At 45.7% G+C, this 15359-nt stretch overlaps 1 pseudogene; it reads right to left on the reverse strand.

Annotated features, from left to right (window-relative positions):
• Nucleotides 1-10074: 10074 nt before the first annotated feature.
• Nucleotides 10075-12896, reverse strand: LOC133126610 (uncharacterized protein K02A2.6-like; annotated as a pseudogene).
• Between the last annotated feature and the right edge of the window lie 2463 nt (nt 12897-15359).

Here is a 15359-nt window from a genome sequence, read left to right on the forward strand (position 1 = left end):
GTCTCCTCTCGTTCTCCCCTTCTATCTGTTAGTTTGGTATAAATATTATGTTAGGAGTAGATAACACGAAATGACAACTCGATTGTATGTACACAGGCTCTGGCTTCTCGCCACCTTCGTGTGGGCGAGCCTCAGATATGTGTATTAATTTTATTTTGTTTTTATATTATTACTCATTTTCCCCACTCCCAGGTGTTGTAGTTGGGAATTGTAGGATTATATATGGTGGGTGTTGGATCTGTGGGTACTGGGTACATGTCCTTTGGAGGGGCCATCTTTTCTTCTTCAGTTTTTCTTTTTCTTCGTCTCTAAGGTTCTTTGACATGTTAGGGGGTTATTATTATTATCTTGGTGAATCTACATATAGTGATATCCACCTAGTATATTACAAATGACAAATACCATTTCAGGTGGGATAACTGGTCACTCCATTAAAATAGTTACCTGGAATGTGTGTGGTTTGAGGGGTCAGATCAAGCGCGGCAAGGTAGTTCCGCATTTAAAACATCTCTCCACAGATATAGCTTTTCTACAGTAGACACACCCCCAATATCAGACGAACTGAACTCACCTATAGGATGCTCCAAAAGGTCAAAGATTCCCCCCACCTACCAATCCATGCCGACATCTACAACCCACCACCCGCACGTCTCCGATCTAGACGTCCAATTTGGACCGTCTAGACCCTCCACCCACTGACTTTGATGCCATGTCTGCTGGGCAACAGAATGGGAATCCAAAGACATCCCAAACAAACATCTAGTGTCAGACCCGACCCAACCAGTCCCTGGCACCAACCTCCCTAGGAGACAGTGGGCCACCTTAAACAGATTCAGGACTGGTCAGGGTCCCTGCTTGGCCAGCCTTCACAGATGGGGAAGCAGCCCGAGCCCACTGTGTGCCTGCAGAGAGGAGCAAAGTATGGAGGATATTATTGAAGCCTGCCCTCTCCAAAGACTGAAAGAAGGTCTAATCCCCCTCCACAATTTAGATCAAGAGGCTACTGCTTGGCTTGAGAAATTTGCATTCGCTAAATAAAAAAATAAATAAAAATCTACACTCAGATGACCACGGCAAGCTCCATAAACCATGGGTCGGACAAGTATTCAACTCCAATTCCAGAGGCACTGCTATTTTTAATACACAAACGAAATAGGTTTTCCCCAATTTCCATATTTTCTGACTGTGGTGGCCGCTATGTCTAGGTGTCTGGTACACTTTATCAAACACCGGTTATATTCCACCTCACGACTACTGTCTGTTCTGGCTCCACGGTGGTGGAACAAACTCCCCGTTGAGGTCAGAACTGTAGAATCTCTTCCCACCTTCAAGCGCAAACTGAAGACGCACCTCTTCAAGCAGCACCTCTCCCCATCCCTCCCTACCTCCCTGTGAACCTTAATTGTTGTCTTTCTGTGATTTACTTTTTTGTGTATCTGTATTTTTAGTTTGGCTAGGTAAGCAGTGTTTGGCTAGTTAAGGGGTTTGGTCATACTTTTGCTTTGTTTGTTTGTTTGTTTGTTTAAAAAAAAATAATAATAATAATAATAATAATAATTAAAGTAGGCCCTGGTCCTTATCTTTGTTGTGCAGGTAGCAGTTGCAATTGTACTTCCCTCTAGGGTCTTTCAACGCACTTATCCCTGGTTATGGGTATGCACTTTGTTGTACGTCGCTCTGGATAAGAGCGTCTGCCAAATGCCATTAATGTAATGTAATTAGCTAATGTGTATGCACCAAATTGGGATAGTCCAAGTTTTATAAATACAATAATCACCACACCAACAACAATGTCCAAAAATGTATCAACACTTTTCTTACTTCTCCACTGTACAACAAGTTTACTCACGCATTGATTTTTTCTTTATTGACAGGGCCCTTCTACCTCAAGTTAGATCTGTGGAATATACTGCCATTTAAATTTCTGATCACACTCCTTATATACAAGACCTTCCCTCAGGTTCACAGAGGCATCAGGGAGGGTGGAAATTGAACTCAGGATTTCTGGCCAATGCAGAGTTTTGCAATTACATATTCACTAACATTGATTTCTTTTTAGAAACCAACAGATCCGATCACGTATCCCCATCGCTCTCATGGGAAACATTTAAAGCATTTATTCGGGGACCCATAATCTTCTTTCAATGCACATTTGGCCAAGACCAGAAGAGAGAGACAGCAGCATTTTTTGGATGCTATTTTAGACAGATAGACTACAGGCCTCCCCTCCGAAACCTGTTTTGGCAACTAGACAGGGATAGTCGTCTCTTAGCCTCGCAGCTTAGGCAACAAAATGCCTCTCGCTTCATATCACAAATATATGACTCTTCTAAGAGTCGTTAAACTTTAAATCTTGAAAGATATTGTTCATTTGTGTTTGTTTGTGAACATGATTTAGTGTGGTGAAGAATGTAAACTCAGTGCTGCAGCCAGAGCCGGCTCACCCAGAGGCAAAACACACAGGACAGAGAGAGCAGGAGACAGGACAGAGAGAGCAACAGACAGGACAGAGGGACAAACACATAGAGGAGCAACAGACAGGACAGCTAGACGAACACGTAGAGGAGCAACAGATAGACGCACATGCAGAGGAGCAACAGACAGGACCGATAGACGCACATGCAGACGAGCAACAGACAGGACAGATAGAACGACCAATAGGGCAGATGGAAGAAGAGACAGAGGGACAGACAGAAGAGACCCCCCCAATCCAACAGCAGGGCCAGAAGATAAGATCTGGGTGGAGCAGCATCATATAGATCCACTTTCAAAAATAAGTGGACCTCTTCATGGCCATTTATTACCAGAGGGAGCCTCAACACGCACTACTGGTGTTCAGTCTGCCGTATTGAAAACTCATGTTGCCACCAGGGTGTGGCAGATGTAGTGCGCCACATAAAAAGCAAAGGCCACCAAGAAAAGCAACGAGCTCTCCAGTCCACAACCACAATATCCCAATATGCAACGCCCGTTCCCTCTGTTGGGGAGATGTCTGCACAAGAGGTTAAGGTATGATATGTGTAATGGTCCTGTCAAGGTTCAAGAGTTTTGTGTTATAGTTGATCACGGTAAAGTCATGGTTGATAGTTTTGACTAATTTGTGGTGTAGTGTAGATTTCAGTGTAGTACAGTCCAGTTTTCTTAATTTGAGATCTTAGTTGCTGAATGTGTTTTTTACCTATGCCCTATTATTGCATGTGTCTATTTGAAATAAACTATGGGCTTTTGGGAGGATTCATAATTTTTAATTTCTTACAGACAAGAAGGGCTGAGGTCAAAATGACAGCTGGGTTGGTAGCTCACAACGTCCCCCTAGCCTTTGCGGACCACCTGGGGCCTCTCCTAAAAGAATGTTTCGGAGATTCGAAGACAGCACAGGGATACAGGTGTGCCAGGACTAAGTCATCCTGCATTACCAATGAAGCACTTGCGCCTTATTTCACACTGGAGCTTGGTGAAGGAGATGAAAAAAGCCCCGTATACCCTTATTACAGATGGGTCAAATGACACAGGTATTTCCCAAACTATTTGAGATTTTTCTCCTCTGCAAAACATTTGCTTTGTGTATTTTTAAACATCTGTTAACATGAGCATCTGTATGATTCTAACTGTATGATGAACCTGCTTACTGTCCGGATCGTCATGGGCAGCAAAGTTGTCCACCAGCTTTTAAGCATGTGTACAACAAGTGGGGGGAGATGTGGGACAGCAAGTGAAATCTTCTCCAAAATGAATACCACCTTAGAGGAGCATGGCATCCCTTGGGAGAACTGCATTGGACTCTCAGTAGACAATGCAACTGTGAATGTAGGATCACGTAACTCCATAGCCTCTAGGGTCCTCCAGAAGCATCCCAACACTTATATTCATAGCTGTCCATGTCATGTGGCACACAACACCGCCAAAGCTGCAGGAGTGGGATTTTTTAAAGTGAGCCTGATTCATCTTTACATGTAACTTTTCATTTGTGTCCCAATTACGTGCATTGACTGAATGTGTTATGATTTGATGAATGCATTGCAGGTATCCGGTTTTGATTTGGAGGACATGGTAGTGGACATTGGTTACTGGTTCAAGGGTAGCACAAATCGGAAAGGATACCTGACAGGTATGCATGTTTGATACTATTAAGTGTAATAGTGTAATATTGAAATGCTGAGCTGTAGAAAATGTGATATGGAATTAAATGTCTGAAACAGAGTTTTGTGAGCTCCATGAAGTATGGTCATCAATCTTCAATTTCATTATGCAGCAACTACGTGAATTGTTTGTCACATACTTGTATTATTGACAACCTCTTATTTAGTGTTATTTATTGATTGATTCAAGATGAAAATCAGGCTAGGTTCAAGAGGCTTCTGCAGACATTCACTGACCCCATGACAGAAGTGTACCTGCTGTTCTTCCAAGCCACCGTACCAACTTTCACTTGTTTCAACTTGCTTCTTCAGAGAGAGCAGTCGTCAATATTTTTGTTACATGATGAGGTGGGATTGGATTTTGCTGTTTTTTTCCATTCTGTGTTTCTTGCTGATATCTGCAGGGATCCTAACAGGTTTCACCTACTATTTTTGTCAATGTCTGTTATAGATGGTGAAATTCATACACAAGCTATGTTCCAAGTTTATGGTTCCAGCAGCTCTGCAGGGCCATGAGGAGCCTTGTGAAATTGCATTTAAAGAGAGGGAAAACCATTTACCAGGTTAGTGTTTGACTAATATCATGATCAAACACTGTGACATGTGATACATAACATGTGATATTTAGCCTTGTACCTAACATTTTGCCACTTCATGAGTAGAAACCTTGTAAGGTTTGTGGTAGTCCTTCCATTAACAGTGAGCTTCTGGTTGGATTTCTTGCCCTATGTGTCTAGCTGATATTGCCGCAGCAGCATGCTAACCTGATATGCTGTATCTGTGACAGGAAGAAAGTTGAACATTGGGTTCACAACCAGGGCTAAACTTAACAGATTACTCGACAGGGTGACATCACACCTCGGCAGGTGGATTCATTCCATGAAGCTGTGTTGTGTTTCCTGACAAGTGCTGTGGACTATGCACTTAAGAAGCTGCCGCTGGAAGAGCCACTGATCAAACATGCAAAATTCGTAGATGTACGGCAGAGGGCTGAATGTGACATCGGAGATTATCTAATTATTGTCTATCATCTTAGCTAAAATACCCTGCGTTTTATGATGATGTTCACTCCTAAACTGCACATGAGCTATTCTTATGTGGCTTCTCCTCAAAGATGCTTAAGTACTGCTGCTGGTTGATGACAATATACCTAAAACTAACAACTTGTAACTTTACTTTCATAAATAGGTTTCCCCATCTCCTCCCTTACCATGGGCCAGAGGAGCCTTCTGGGAGAGGAATTCCTCAATTATCAAACAATGCCAATGCTTTCCCAGGGTGAAATTGAAATGGAAGGCTTCTGGGCTGAAATGGCAGCCCGGCAACATAGGGTAAACATTATTTTTTTTGTCTTTCCTTTTGGCAGGTGTGGCCTGGCTATATAATGCCAGTATCTGCTGCTTTAAAATTGTTGCATGCAATTGTTTCATGCATGTTGCAAATGTGCATGTTTTTTTAATCTGAACTTGTTAATGGATCAACCTACAGTATTCTTACAGCATTAATCAATCAAAAATGAAGGTATGTTTTTCCATTGTGCATTCTTGGTGCATTTTCCATAGGTGACAGGAGCCAAATAATTTCAGAGGCTCGCAACGGTAGCAAAGCTGGTCCTGGTGTTGCCTCACTCAAATGTAGATTCGGAGAGAGTGTTTTCCATTGTGGGGCTGAATAAAACAAAGACCAGGAACAGCCTCACACTGGATCAGCAATCATGACTGTGAAGATGGCAAACCTGGAGCCCTGCTTCAAATAGGAGCCCCCCGTAGAGATCATCAAGGCCTCCAAGAAGGCCACAGGCCAGTACAACAGTTACCACAGAGAGTGCCCATAGACTTTGATAATTTGTTTATGCCTCAGTTTTTGGTTGTTTTTAAATTTTTCATCTGTTTTATTGCTTAAGAAAGTTCAATTATTTAAGCACTTTAAGCACTTTATGTTTTTATTTATTTGTTGCTCTTAATTGAATGAAGAGTTATGTCCCTCCCTAACTAATCTTGTGTCGTGGCACTTAAGAATACAATTATTCACAACATAGGTTAGGTTTCAATTAAGATTTCATTTAATACCATTCTAATCAAAATATCAATCAACCTACCTAGGTCAAATCTTAAACACTGGTCAATGAAAAAGGCTATATTGTGGTACATAGGCAGTCATTTAGGCACAACAATAGTTTTCTGGTTGAATGTTCAGCTCAAGTCTAGATGGCCCTACAAGTCAGGATGCAGAACATGAATCAGAATAAGTTCAGGTATTTTAGCAGACCACCCAAAAATCCACTAGAATGCAGGAAATGACATCTACTTAATCCAAAATGTCCTGGGGGTGGACCTTCAGCTATGTCTTTGCTTCACAGAATGTAACCATATTGTCCATCTCCAGTAGGCAAGGATGAATTACTGCACAGGCCTACCGGGCCCAGGCCCAGGGGCCCAAGGGTTCAGGGGGCCCTGAAGTCCAAGCCTTTGCATGAAGTCACTGCCTCAATATCAACAAATCAGGATGTAGGCTATGAATCTGATTGAATTTAGGTATTGGCCATCCCCAAAATGCACCAGAATACAGGAAATCACATCAATCAAATTTAAACCCCCCCACCACATATGCAACAATTAGCGGGGGGCCCTTTATACATCTGGGCCCTAAAGTTCATAGTCCATCCATGCCAGTAGGCCGCACCTATCAACGGCTTTGAGCCTCCCCACAAACCACCAGAATGCTGGGTACAACAAGGGTACAACATCAAATTAATTGAAATTCTCTGATGTCTGAGCCACTTTTTTGAAAAGTTGGCAGCTATGATATTAGTAGTGTTAAATATTAGTGGCCGCTATGCGGAGAGTCTAGATCAGCCTATAAATAAACCACGATACAAAGACAGTAGTACCACTGCCTTTCGCTCTCTACTAGTCCAGGCTGACCAAGAATCTCCACATTAGGGCCAATGCATTCATCTTCGTTATCTGACTCCCTTTAGAATAATAATTTAAATGAGTTATCTAGCTTGACTTGATAGCTATAGCAATCCTGTACTGAGATGTACTCTTCTGAACAGTCCTCTGCTGGTTCCACTGCATGTCACATTGGCCGTTATGCAAATGTCTCACAAGCTGGCTAGATATCTGCAGTCATTTCAGAGTTTGCAGGAATAGCTACTTTTGGGTATGCCTGATTGCAGCTCAGGGACCCAAGAAGACCAACATTAGCTATGACTGTTCTCAACATGAGTGAACTACCACCCGGAGGCGAGTACCTTACTGACAGAGGTCTACGGGTGCAATACGCCTTGATACATTAAGCGTAAATTAACATCCTCCCTAGACCAACTCCAGGGGGTAACCAAGCATTCCCTGTGTAACATTGAGTGTCAGTAAGGGAAACCACACAAATCAAGTATTACAATTTATTTGACCAGGCAGGTTACTTACATAATCACATTCAATTACAAATAAAATACATAAAAGTAAAACAAAAGAAACCAAATCACGGAGTCTTGAAAGTCATACCTGGTAACAAAAGCTACATATGGGGGTCTGGCTACAGACACGTATATAGAAGTTATGTGCACGGTGTGCACGCGAGTCTGATTGCATCCTCCCAGATTGCTTGGTTTGGTCTCCTTAAATCAGGCCTTTGATGTTGACCATTCAAATGGGTCCGCAATGAACCATCTGGCGTTCATAACCATTTGGAATTTGGAGCCAGGCCTCCCCAGGCAGCGAGATTTGATCAGGGGGGTTGAGGCACATGGCTTTCACATGGCAGAGCTCCACACAGGTTCCCATTGGTTCCTGGACGGATATGATGTCCAAGGTATGCTGTTGCAGAAATTAGACCATTGCACCAGTCGCACTGAAACAATCAGAATAATACCAGACATGAATATTATGTAAACTGACTTTGCCATGAAACATCCAATGCTTTATGCATAATTTCAGGGAAACTGAGGGATGAGGGAGATGTGAGAGGGAGGGAGTAATGAAGGGGGGGGCCAAGAGCATAATGTCTGGGCCCAGCAGGCTGTGCTTTCTCAAACCTTCTCGTGCCATAAAGGATGATAGAAATGGAGGAGGGGGATTTACAGGGGGTTCAGGAAGACAGCTGTTTTGGGAACAATGTGTGACAGGGCCGAATTTAAGTAGTTTGAATTCCCGGTTACCCAGTAAGCTCCCTGTAACCAGGCCGCACTGTACACGGGTTAATTGGCAAGGTAACTCGACTTAAAATTACGTTGTTGTTTATAGTTTTCTTAGGCAGTGGTCCTCTGTCTGGGTTCCTGGCGTCTCTCTAGCTGTCGCACGGTAGGTGTTTCGTCCATCCAGTCAATAACTTAAATTACCGTGTAATATTGTTGTACTGATTATGCACTCTTCGCAGGGTCTGTGTGGCGGTTGTGGCTGTTGCTGTTCTGTTCCTATCGTCCTCTGTGCGGCCCGCTCTCCTCGCTGGCTAGAGGTTGCATCTCCTCTTTCCTGCCTGTTAGCCGTAACTCGGATAGCTGGAAGTGGCTACCAGCCATCGCTATTTTCATTTGTTTATTAGTGCTTGACTGTATGTAATTGTAGGTGGCCTTTATGCTTGCTGGCTTCCCTCTGCTCTAGTGGTGTTTTATTTCTCTGACTTGCATGGGTGTGCTGTGTTATTTTCTTTAGTTTGGTTAAGTTTACTTTTGTTTGGTTTGCTGTGTAAAACATTTTGGTTTGCTGTGTAAAACCTTTTGTCTGCTCAATAGAGAAATCCTATCACCCAGGAGGTCAGGGCATTTGTCCTAGTAAACTAAGTTAGCCTGGCTAGCAATAGGCTACATACTGTATGAGGTACAATTTGTAGGCCCACATTGTTACTGCTTATGGCCTGTATATTTTATCTGGAAGAGAAAATAAATAATTATATTTTTGTATCTACTGAACCTCATCCATTCATCAGACTATTTATTGGTTAACAAAAGAACAAAAGAAACACCTACCGTGCAACAGCTAGAGAGACGCCAGGAACCCAGACAGAGGACCACTGCCTACGAATACTATAAACAACAACGTAATTTTTAGTCGAGTTACCTTGCCAATTAACCCGTGTACGGTAGAAAGGAGGAAAAGGTAAACAGCCTACCTGAATGCAAGATTGTCGAGCACACAAGCAACAAGTTGACGAACACGAAAGTAATGAGGCAACCCAGCAAAAAGATCCCGGAAATGCAGCACGCCACGGCGGCTAGAATATAAACGGGACATTCTAAATTTTACGACTCAGAGAACCAAAAGCATTACAAGACGGATAAATGTGCATACCTGTAACCCGATGGTAACCGGTACGGAAGATTGAAAAGAGGGGCGAGAGGCCGCGAAAAAGTCGTCCTGGAAAAAGGCGGATGTCTCCCGTGCAACCCTGCGCCCTATTTATGGAATAAGCGGGGCAGGGAAGAGAGATTCAACCTGAGAACTCTTCCTGTTACAATTTTCCCCCTCATTTTGTGTCGTCGTTCTGACGACCGATCGCTGATAATGGAAATTACAGGCAGCCAAAGAGCATTTACCGAAACCTTGAAACCATCTACAAGGTCTGAGAGGGCAAGGTTTCCTCCACTCTCCCGACAATGGCACGTGGGAGTCGGTGAAGGTTTGAATGTTGACCAGCTCCCACTCAGTCCTTCGCAGACTCACTGGACTATCTGCGGCAGATGACTGCGGGCTGCGTAATGGTGAGGTTCTGGGGCCCTCGGCTGTACAGGGGGCCGTGGGGGTGGGAGGCACACCTTCAACTGAAGTGATTGGGACAACGTCTACTGCTGGCATGCTCAAACCCTGTGGCGGTTCAGGGACTAGGGCCAGCAAGTCCTCGTCCTCAGATTCACCACTGCTTGAAGGAGGGACAGCGAAAGTCTGTGAATGACTGGGAGGGCTGGCAGCTGGAGGTGCCATCTCCACACAAGCCTTTAGCAGTGCCCGGATCTTTCTATAGCATAAACCGAGCCTCCATCTGGGGGTGCTCTCACTACCTGATATACCACTGGACTCCACAGGTCATGGATCTTATGCCTGCCCCGCACCGTTAGATCCCGGAGATAGACCCGTTGACCCTCCCCCAGTGGTGCGTCACGCACGTTCATGTCATGCCGGGCCTTATGACGGTCAGCTGCTACCTGTAGGCGTTCGCGTACCGCTTCAAAAGCTACTCGCAGCCGAGTTTGGTGTTCCAGGACCCAATCGTGTACACTCCCAACAGTTGGTTCTGTTACACGGCCAAGCAGAAAATCGATAGGGAGTCTTGGTTCCTAGCCGAACATAAGGAAGTGTGGGGATTCCCCGGTTACCTGGTGAGGGGTACTGTTATAGCAAAACAAGACCTGAGGGAGGCATGTTGCCCAATCCCATTTTGCAGTCACAGGCAGAGTTCGCAGCAGATTATGGAGGGTGCGATCGAAGCGCTCGCACTGGCCGTTACCGGCTGGATGATACGGAGTAGTGCAAGACTTTTGCACTCCGTAAAGAGTTGTTGGATGAGTAATGATTCAAAGCTCCTTCCCTGGTCTGAATGGCACCCCAATTAGTGCCCGATTAGGCACCCCATACTTGCAGAACCATTCCCCTACAATAACCCTTGCAACCGTAGCAGCCCGCTGGTCCCTAGTTGGTACAGCCAAGGTGTATTTAGTGAACACGTCAGTCATTACCAAGATGTTCTCATGACCTGACACCGAAGGCTCCAATACTGTAAAATCAACAGCCAAAATCTCATTTGGGCGAGCAGCCAACAAATGGCCCATTAAACTCTGTGTTGCTGGTGTATCCTTGGCCAGCTGGCACCTCTCACACTGCTGGCACCATCGAGCAGCATCTGCGAACATACCAGGCCAATAGCAACGCAATCGCAGTAATTCAGTGGTACGCTCAATACCCTGATGTCCATGCTCCCAAAGTACTAGGGAGAACTACTTGGAGTGCCTCCTCACCCCCATCCCGGCGAAACACCCACCGGTAGAGCACTCCATCCTGCTCAGTCAACCGGTTCCATTGACCAAGCAGTGTCAAGGCCTCTTTAGGAAGCTGGCGACACTCCTCTGAACCAGGCCGCACTTGCCAAGGCAGGGAGAAATCTGCATAGGAGTAGAGGAGCAGCAACTAGCTTACCTTTCAAGGCCTCAAAGCTTGCCTGACAAACATCGGTCCAGGACCTGGCAAAGTTGCGATCAGCCTGTCCTGTCCTTATAGGTCTTCCCTTAGGGCCTGTGTGTTCAGCCACTAGTTTGTGTAAAGGGGCTGCCAATTTGGCAAATCCCTCCACAAACCGCCGATAATAACTGGCAAATCCAAGGAATGATCGCAGCTCTGAGACAGTGTTAGGATGACGCCACTGAGCCACCGCCTCAATCTTACTCGGGTTTGTGGCAACACCATGATCAGACACAATGTGGCCAAGGTAATTTACCCTTCTTTGAAAGAAGGTACACTTGCTCAGTTTGGCTTTAAGGCCCTCCTTCTGCAGCCGACTCAACACCAGGTCCAATCGCTCTACATGTTGTTGCACCGTGGTGGAAAATATGACAATATCGTCCAGATACAGCAATAAAGACTGGCACTGCTGATCCCCAAAAAGCTGTTGCATCAATCGCTGGAATGTCGAGGGAGCATTACAGAGCCCAAATGGCATTCGGTTCCACTCAAACAAACCAAATGGGGTGCAAAAGGCGGTCTTAGCCTTGTCCCTCTCCGTGACTGGTACCTGGTTATATCCACTGGTCAAGTCCATTGTGGAAAACCAGGTGGCCCCAGTCAAGGCATCCAGTGACTCCTCGATGTGAGGTAGGGGAAACGCATCCTTCCGTGTCTTCGAATTATGTTGACGATAATCAACACATAGCCGTAAAGAGCCATCTTTCTTGCCAACTAAGATGATCGGTGACGCATATGGGCTGCAGCTTTCCCTGATGACTTGGGATTCAAGTAATTGATTAATATGAGACTTTACCATCTCATAGTCGGACGGTGGTATCCAACGATACCTCTGCCTGACCGCCACCTCATCCAACAAAGGAATGTCATGAGACAACAGGCTAGTGCAGCCCAGGTCTCCCTCATGGGCTGAGAACACTGTATGATATCGCCCAAGCAGATCCTACACCTGTTCCTGCTTTGCCTTAGCCAACAAAGGTAACTCGATTACATCAATCTGCTGTTGGATGGTAGGTTTGACTACTTGGGCTGCATGGGATGCAACTGTAGCGGTAACCGGCAGGACTTCTTTCACTCCAGCAGGCAAACTGACTACATGGACACACTGCAAGGTACCCAGTGAAGTGCGTGGATACAGCAAAACATCCGTGTTGCCTACATTAACTACTGGGATGGAGGCTGTGCCATGGACAACCTTAACCAAGGACGGCGGGGCCAGAAGCCCCGGAGGCAGGCCCGACTCTGAGGGCTCAAACAGAACAATGCCACTGGCATACTGAGCAGAACAGGTCGATGGAACCAATATCATTGGACCCCCAGGGACACGCCAGGCTCTCCTGCCTCTTACCTTCACCCAGCCCATGTTAGGAGAGCGCTGGGTCTCCACTTGATGGCAGCGTTGGAAAGCCTGCAGGAGGGATGTAGGGGCTTGAGTGAGTGATGGCACTTCAAACAAGGACTGGCCGTGTTGTTCAAAAAATTCCCGGTAGCACTTACTGAGGACATTCATTCCCAGCACCCCAGGGACCTTCAAACTCAACCCACTAGGGGGATCCTTAACGACTAAGATCCCACAGTTTGGCATAAGCTTACCACAAAGCTCCACGTCAGACTCTGTATAACCAACATAGGGGATAGCCAGCCCATTGGCCGCCCGTAACTGAAGCCAGTGGCATGGCTGAATGCTGTTGCGCCCGAGTGGCTGAAATTGCTCATTGACCCGGTGTCTATCAAACAAGGGACACGGACGCCCCCAATACATACATTCAAGTGAGGACATGAGGACATCAAGCTGGAAATCGCCCCGGACCTACTACCAGACTCTTCTGAGCCAAAAGATTTCCCTCCCAAACTGTGACTCTGCAGTTTGGTGGGAGCTAGTTTTCCGCCACGGCAGAAGACTGTTGGCTGTCGCTGGATGCTCGGGCAGTAGGAGCAACGGGCTGAGGTCGAAATGGGACACGCTCTCCATCGCATTCCCGTGCAAAATGCCCAGGGCGTTGGCACCTGCGGCAAATCAAAGTCTGGCTGCGGTAAGGATGACGAGACTGCGGAGTTCCTTGCATCAAAGAAATGCTCTGAGTTAATTGGTTTAACTGCTCTTGCTGTCGTTTTAAGATCTCTTTCAGCTCACCAAATTGAGGACCTTGTGCTTGACTGGCCACAGGCAAGCATGATCCCCCTTGCACCCCAAACTGAATACCCTGGGTGGATGGAAGGGAGTAGCTCCGACCTCTGGCGCCCCCTGGCAAGCCCTCCCGTTCCCATCGGATTGCCTCTGCCCGCACCTCCAGCAAAGTTGAGAGTGGCTGCCTCCGTACAAACTGCTTCAGTTCTCGGCGCAAAGCCCCCTCTAGGACATGCTCTGTGAATTGGTCCCGCAATAAAACCTTTGCATTTGGAACAACGTCAGGGGCCGACTGCTTAACCTTGTCCATTAAGCTCATTAGCGCCAGAGAGAATTCCTGTAGGGTCTCTCCCTCCTGCTGTTTCCTAGAGAAAAATGCCTCTTGCAGGACGACATATGACTTTGAACACCCGTATAACTCTCTCAAAATAACAATGATTCTGTCTGGGTCCTTATGTTCTACACTAGTACAAAATTTAATCTCATCTCTTTCCTCCCCCACTAGATGATCAAATAGGAAAAAGGCCTGGTCAATGGTGGTCAGGTGCCGGGCACGCATACATGCCTGTGCTTCCTCCACCCACTCATCTACACTGATGCCAGACTTCCCACTAAAGGGAGAACACTTGCGGTCTCTTGGCACAAACACAAGCCTCTCGGTGACCGGGGGATTGACCGGGTCAGTGGGTGGTTGTAGGTTGCCACTAGGCGGATTTACAGGAGACGGCCCTGCGGGTGAACGTTCTTGACGCAGCTTTTCATTATCGGCCTTTAGTTGTACAATCAATTCTCTGAGCTGTTGCAATTCCTCCTCCATAATGTACAAAGGAAAATACACTTACCAAATAATAATCTTTAGAGGCCTAGGTTCCGGCCAGAGGTAGACTGTGTAGCCTTCGACCCAATAGTAGCTGTTGCTGTTCTGTTCCCAGAAAAGACACCTGCAACCAGGACAACCAAAACAAAATACACTCATGCACACCCACTGTTTTGCAGACCACTGCTACTTTCCCCAAAAAGATAGAAAAATATGAAAAATAAGCGAAAAATAAATAAATAAATCCAATGATGAAATGTATTATATATGCATAACACAGCTCACGTCTCTGTTCCAGTTCAGACACCCTGCTCGCAGCGCCAATTGTGACAGGGCCGAATTTAAGTCGTTTGAATTCCCGGTTACCCAGTAAGCTCCCCGTAACCAACCAGAATAAATAGTCTGATGAATGGATGAAGACGTGAGGTTCAGTAGATACAAAAATATAATTATTTATTTTCTCTTCCAGATAAAATATACAGGCCATAAGCAGTAACAATGTGGGCCTACAAATTGTACCTCATACAGTATGTAGCCTATTGCTAGCCAGGCTAACTTAGTTTACTTGGACAAATGCCCTGACCTCCTGGGTGATAGGATTTCTCTATCGAGCAGACAAAAGGTTTTACAGAGCAAACCAAAATGTTTTACACAGCAAACCAAACAAAAGTGAACTTAACCAAACTAAAGAAAATAACACAGCACACCCATGCAAGTCAGAGAAATAAAACAACACTAGAGCAGAGGGAAGCCAGCAAGCAAAAAGGCCACCAACAATTACATACAGCCAAGCACTAATAAACAAAAGAACATAGTGATGGCTAGCTATCCGAGTTACGGCTAACAGGCAGGAAAGGGGAGATGCAACCTCTAGCCAGCGAGGAGAGCGGGCCGCACAGCGGACGATAGGAACAGAACAGCAACAGCCACAACCGCCACACAGACCCTGAGAAGAGTGCATAATCAGTACAACAATATTACACGGTAATTGAAGTTATTGACTGGATGGACGAAACACCTACCGTGCGACAGCTAGAGAGACTCCAGGAACCCAGACAGAGGACCACTGCGTACGAATAATATAAACAACAACGTAATTTTAA

The sequence above is a fragment of the Conger conger genome, chromosome 4 (assembly GCF_963514075.1).
Source record: "Conger conger chromosome 4, fConCon1.1, whole genome shotgun sequence".
Lineage (NCBI taxonomy): Eukaryota > Metazoa > Chordata > Actinopteri > Anguilliformes > Congridae > Conger > Conger conger.